Raw genomic sequence first — 6,434 nt, 5'->3', positions numbered from 1 at the left:
TGCACTCCAGCAGACCTAAATCTACCTGAACATGTGGCCAACATGAGCGATTTGTCTACCACATCTGCTGCCGACCGGCTGTAGCTACTGTGTGACGCTATCATGTCAATATTGACCAAAAAAGCAAAGGTATTGCTAGAGTCCATACCCGACACTAGCAAGATGTACCTACAAAAATGGCTGGTTAGTGTAGCCCTATCACATTTTATTTAAAATACATGCAAAAAAAAAAAAAAAAAAAAAACTGAACTTTTTTTTTTTTTTTTTTTTTACTTTTTTTAATTTTACCTGATATAAAACATAAACATGCACTTAAAGTTTTGAGTATTTTGCAGGGGAAGATGATACTTTTTTCGTCTTAATGATCTCTCATGTCTGTGACAGGTACCAAAGCGACCTCGGTCAGCACAGATCTTTGATCCAGCAGTATCATGCTGCGCCGCCTCTTCGCTGTATCAGACTTGTTTTCCCGTCTCATCAGAGGTTATTTGGAAGTGGGTGTGCTTTATGATCCTGGAAAAAACCCCCGAAAAAAAACAAGAAAAACAAGTGAAAAAAAATGCTTAAAAATTGGTTAATTATTACAGGAACCTGTACCTGATGCATGAAATCTATATTTGCACTAGATAACCAAATTTTTATTTGACTTGTTTCTGTCATATTAAGGGAAGATTCCTGAATAATAGCTAATTGGAGCGACGACAGCATGAGAAAACCTCTAAGACCCGGTTTGGGTCTTTTCTAGAGCCGCTTTCTTCTTGGCGATCCACGTTTTTCCAGACCGTGTTTTCGCTCAGAAGAGCCAGCTCAGCAGTTCACAGTTCCCTGGGAAGCGGGGCCTTGCTGCCGAGCGATGCGGCTGAAACAAAAGCTCTGACAGCAGAAGTGTGGAGAGAGTGATGAGACCCCATGCTGGTGAGTGAGCGAGCCTGGCCTCTGAGCCTCCTCTCCGGCTTTCCCTTTCACATCGCTGAACCCAGAGGTCTTTGCGCCACGGAGGCAGGAGCTCCCCGGGTTAACAGCAGTCACCTCTCAAGCTTCCTGTGGCCTTTGCAACATCTGAGATATCTTAGAAAGCCTGCCTTATTCATCACGAAGCAGAAAGCAAATGCACTTCAAATTTAAAGGACAGTATTTCACTTTTTGATGTACATTCAACATCAGCTTGAGAGTGTCCTGTGTAAAGAACATCATATAGGACACAATGTGAAAATACTTCATCTTTTAAATATTAACATGCCTCACAGCCATATCATGTGCAACAACTGTATTTCTGTTGTTGTTTTAATGAGGCACGTCCTGATGAATACCGCCTTCTGTTGATGCTAATGAGTGTTTTCTTCTTACTCTGAATTAATCCATCCATTCCTGTGTCAAAACTGTTGCTAAGGTCCTGGCAACGGGAAATGAAAGGTTTTTTTTTTTCCTCATTGCATGATTTTTCTGTTGCTATTTTTGTAGCAGAATAATTATTTTAGGAACCCTGACATGGGACATCTCAGTGTGTTTAAGATAACGTGTCAATCACTCGATTGCGCTGCTTCAGAATAATCTCGTCACCTTGGAGACCTGGCTTTCAACCCCTGCATATGTTTGAGCTGCAGCGATACGAGGAGCCACGGCGACACCAGCTTCCACCGCCTTTGCCAGCGTCTTGTTGTTGCTGCGCTGAATGTCAAAACAAGCACTCGGCTGGCTGTAGGGACGGAGCGGGGCGGGGGGGACGTCTGGCTGCGACGGGGCGTATGACATGATACGGGACAATCAGACACCATGACAACCTGGCTGCAATGCTGTTGCTTCAGCAAACTGGCCGGACTGTATAAAGAGCCCGAGAGGGGAGACGATAAATCAGATGCAGGGCTGACACGGGATGTTTTAATTTATGCAGAGGATTTAGCAGAAGTTTGAAATGCGAACGTTATCCCGACTCTTGCTTTCTGTCAGCTTCCTTATGTCACTTTAGAGATGATTAAAAAGTTATGTTGAAGAGGATTAACATAAGCGTAGCATGTGAAAATTATAATACTAGTGGACTTGATTCTCTTTTTTTTTTTCATTTGTTTATTTAAGTTTGTTTCTTATTCTTCCAAGATGACATCAAACAAAAATCTTTTAATAACTCTGGAGTTATTTTGAAGCTAATCCATCTGTGTAATCCTGCTAATATACAGACCAGAAACTAAAGACTCTGCAAACAACGGATTTAGATTTTAAGACTTGAAATGAGTCAAAACCTCACCCTCCCAGAATATATTTTTTAATCCTGAAAAAAAGTTTGTTTTATTTGTAAAACATAAACTTGAGTAAAGGTCAAATAAGCAGGATGAGACTTTAAATTCAGAAATAAGCACCTTTTGTCGATGCCATCAGCTTTGCTGGCAACATTTTACTGCCAATTACTCATTTACATCACTAGAGTTTAGAAAAGTTAATGCATAACTGTGCCAGAAGAGTACTGATTTATCCTGATTATGGGTGGATATTTAATTTAAATAGACTTTTCTCAGTTCATTTATTTGGTTTAACAGAAATATTGATGCACACCCAGAAAATCCCAATGATGCACCTTCAAAAATGAAGTAAATTATGTATTGAGTAACAAGGGATTAAGGATAATATTAAATTGCTTGGCTTGCTGGATCAAACTGATTTTTTTCTGCTGCAGCAGAAGATGGTGGTTTCAAGAATGTGACTATGTGGAGATTCAAATAAAATTGTAAAAAGAAGCCAAAATTCCAGGTCTAGCACATTACATACTCTAAAGACCTTGATAGAAAATGTCTCACAGTGTGGTGAAACAACATTAAGCCTGTCAGGACAAAATCCCAGAAATGTAGTTTAACACAAAAGACCTTGAAAGTTTTGGACATCAAGATGTGCTTCAGTAGAGTACCAGTTTAAGGGCATAACAGGCTTCCTGAAACAGATTAATGCAGATTTTTTTTTTTATCTTCCTCCAACAGATTTGTGTTATTAGTGTACCATCAAGGCTACATTTGATTGTAATGAATCAACTATAAAATCTATCCAGCAGGTAATTAAAGGAGAACCTTTGGAAGGGCCTATCTGCTGACTGCAGTGCAGTGGTTGTCCATAGTTTAATTTTTAGAGAAACTAAGCAATAATTTAACAGCATATAACAATTATTTAGTTCTAAAATTCACAGTTTGTCCGTGTGGATAGGCTGCGTTTAATAAAAGTAGCTTTAATAAGGTGAACCTTAAACGATGACAGCAGACAAATGGCAAAGCTACGCAAATATGCACGCGCCTACATTGCCACCTAGTGGTAGCAATCTGAAGTTTTTCATTTATCCTCAGCTTCATAGACCTAACTTCGTTCCTGAGACTACAGAGACTACATAAAATGCCAAAGATTGTGAAAAAAAAATTGCTGCAACGTTTAGTTAATTTAAGAGGCAACATTCCTGGAGATTACTGTTAATTTTGTACTGCAAGGTCACTGCGAGTAAAGGAAGATTATAAGGACCTTAAAAATAAGAGCATGGAAAAATAGTATCATACAGAAAGACATGATTATACAGTAAATAGTATCTATTGACCCTGGAAGTTATTTGCACTGTTCCAACTTATAAATGTTACCAAAAGGCATCGGTTCAGGAAGTTTTCTGTTGTGAAAAAAAATATATTTAGGAATGTTTTACTTCTCTCTAACTTCGGCTTAATCTCTGGTTCAGACATTTTAATTTTTATTTAATCTATAAAAGCCCAGAAATGGCTCTCAGAAATGATGATATTTTCAGTCTGGTGTTTTCTTTTGTTGTTGTTTTTGCAAATTAAATCAGATGTTATGATTGGTCACTCAGTTTGGTACTCTGTCATGACTCTGTTCACCTTTTATAAAAGCCCACTGATTGAACTTCAGTAGAAACAGATTGAAGACTAAAGTAAAGTGTACCGGCTGGGAACGCTAGAGGGAGCCTTTCGCTCAGCTTCTTAACTTAATCAGTGAACATGTCCGCAGAAAAACGTAACGGTATTGAAAATAGACCATCAGTTTTAGAGGCCGAGTGAGTTGTACTCCAGTTTTTAATCAGTGGCAATGGCATGAATACATTTAAGAAAAGAAAATGAAACTTACTCCTCAAACAACGTCCAGGTGGATATGATCCTCAGACGTCTCCTGTAAGACGCATGCTGTTTACACATCTGGTGACGTTAGCTTCTCTGAACCTCCCTCTAAATTTATCAGGGCCGGTTGTCACGTGTGTTTCTCGTGTTTCTGTGGCCGGTGGGACATCAGCTAAATTTAGCTCAGTCGCGGATTAGCACAACAGGTTCGCCCTTCTACTTACTCTTTAACAAAATCAATTATGACTCATGCGTTGCTCTTAGAGTGATGAACCCTCATCGTCTATGTACCCACCTTTGATGATATCTCCCCCCGTCTTTATAACTCTTCCTGCTACAAAGTGAGCACGTGATTGGAAGAGGCCAGATAATCAGACAGGGACGCAGTATTTAACAATCGGATCATGTCTAGATAAAACTCTAAATATGTTTTACCATCGCCTGCCCTTAGTTTCCTACAGGAATGACTAGAGAGTGACTCCTAAATGTCACATCTAATCCGGGGATGAAGGCAGATCTCCTGGTGGGCTTTCCCCTCGGAGAGAAGTGGGCTCAATCAGCTTCTGTTATATACCCCATGTAAGTAAAGAAACTAAAACACAACCTATTCTACCACAGGATTCCTCACATTGAGCTCCACCGTTCAGCTGTTTTTAAGTGTTGTGAAACTCTTCAAGCTGAAAGTGCATTTGGCAGCTTTTACCCAAAAAAGTAACCTAAGCACACATGTAGAAAGGCCAGTGTAAACACACCTGACAGTTTCTGCTAACACAAACAGCCTGGACCAAGGCTACTGAGAACCAGCTAAAAACAAATAACTGCAGAAAGCAAACTTTATTCTGCAAACTTTATTCTCGTCTGCAGAAATGAGTCAAACAAAACAAAAACAAAAAAATCCAAATCAAATTTTTGATCACATTAGCACAAATGAAAATGCAGTTGTACGTGTTGCCAATATAAAAGATGATGAATTAATTAAAGTCATTAATGGTTTCAAATGGCACTATTAAACTAAACCGCCTGCCCTGTTGTCGTACGAAATTTAGCATTATAGAGCCTGAAGAACAGCTGCCCTCCTTTTTCTGCATCTGTGTCAGCACTGAGGCTTTATGGGTATTTATTTGAGAGTCATCACAACTGAGAGCAGTGAAAAACATTATAAACTGCAATAAAACGTGGCAGCATTTCCCTCTGTGCTGCATCACAAATGTAGAACTTATCAGCAGCTTATCTTACGTGGCTGGGCAGAATCAGCCCATGATAATAAACATAACCTTTGTGAGATGAAGGCTGTTTATATTTAGATCATAAGTAAAGCATAAAGGAATAAATGTCCTGAGTTTTTTTTTCTTTTTTAGATTTATTCATCTGGCATTCTTAGAGAGTTGGGTTATAGTAGAAAGAGAGTTGGTTTTATGCTTCCAAATCCTTTTCAGTTTTCTGCCAGAGACTGACACGTTTTTGTTTACATCTTTTTGAAACGCGAGATGGTGTGCGCTCTAACAAGTGCACAAGATGTTGTTGTTGCTGCAGACACGAGTCAGGCAGGGTCATGCTTAAAGGGAATTTTAATGGAGAATGAGAGGAACGAACTTAATGCGCAAACAAAACTGAGCACAAGACGGACCCGAACGGCGAGGCACGAAGCAGGTCATGTTGGGATCTGACAAAACTGTGGAAACTGTGCCAGTGTGCAGCTGAAACCAGATCTTTACAAACACTGCACAAAGAGGCACACCCTTATTTCTTATCGTCTCGCATAAACTCAGTCTAAAACTCTTTCTGTTTTAGGTTAATTATAAAAATGAGTGAGAGAATTTTAAAGTATATATTTCCTTAGTTTTCAGTAGAACTGCCTTTTAGCTGTATGACTTGAGTCAAATCCTCTGTTTCCATGAAATTGCTGAAATTCTGGTCCACTCCCCCTGACAGACCCGGTGTAAGTGAAGTTTATAGACCACCTGCTAACACATAACTTTTCAGCTGTGTCCACATATTTTCCATATGACTGAGATCAGAGGGAATGGCCACTCCGAAACATTGACTGTGTTGTCCTTTTGCAATGTTTAAGCTAATTTATTGGCGTAATAAAGGCAAATGTCCATTGAAGCAACTTTTTTCTAGCCACGCTTCCACTTCCTTTTCCAAAAAAATGTTCTCTTCTAATGACACCAGTCCCTTCTGCAGCAAAAGAAAATCCCAAAACATAATGCTAAAAGCCCTATTTTTCAGTTGGTATTGTTTCCCAGCCTTGCATTAGCATTTTCAAGCTGTAATTTGTTTTTATCTTGCTTTAAGATTAATGGCTTCTTCATCTCTGAGTGGCCTATCAGTGCATGT

General features: G+C 39.3%; 1 long non-coding RNA gene across 1 annotated transcript; it reads right to left on the bottom strand.

The window, feature by feature from the left end:
• Nucleotides 1-250: 250 nt before the first annotated feature.
• On the bottom strand, nt 251-6,258 carry LOC106927520 (uncharacterized). Its single transcript, XR_001420306.2, has 2 exons — nt 4,105-6,258; nt 251-513 (listed from the first exon to the last, which is right to left on the bottom strand). It is a non-coding gene; the product is annotated as an uncharacterized LOC106927520 (long non-coding RNA).
• Nucleotides 6,259-6,434: the final 176 nt, after the last annotated feature.

The sequence above is a fragment of the Poecilia mexicana genome, unplaced genomic scaffold (genome assembly GCF_051168715.1).
Source record: "Poecilia mexicana isolate PSO_F unplaced genomic scaffold, ASM5116871v1 scaffold_15, whole genome shotgun sequence".
Lineage (NCBI taxonomy): Eukaryota > Metazoa > Chordata > Actinopteri > Cyprinodontiformes > Poeciliidae > Poecilia > Poecilia mexicana.
The sequence above is the reverse complement of the archived record's forward strand: the minus strand, read 5'-3'. Positions and strand labels throughout refer to the sequence as shown.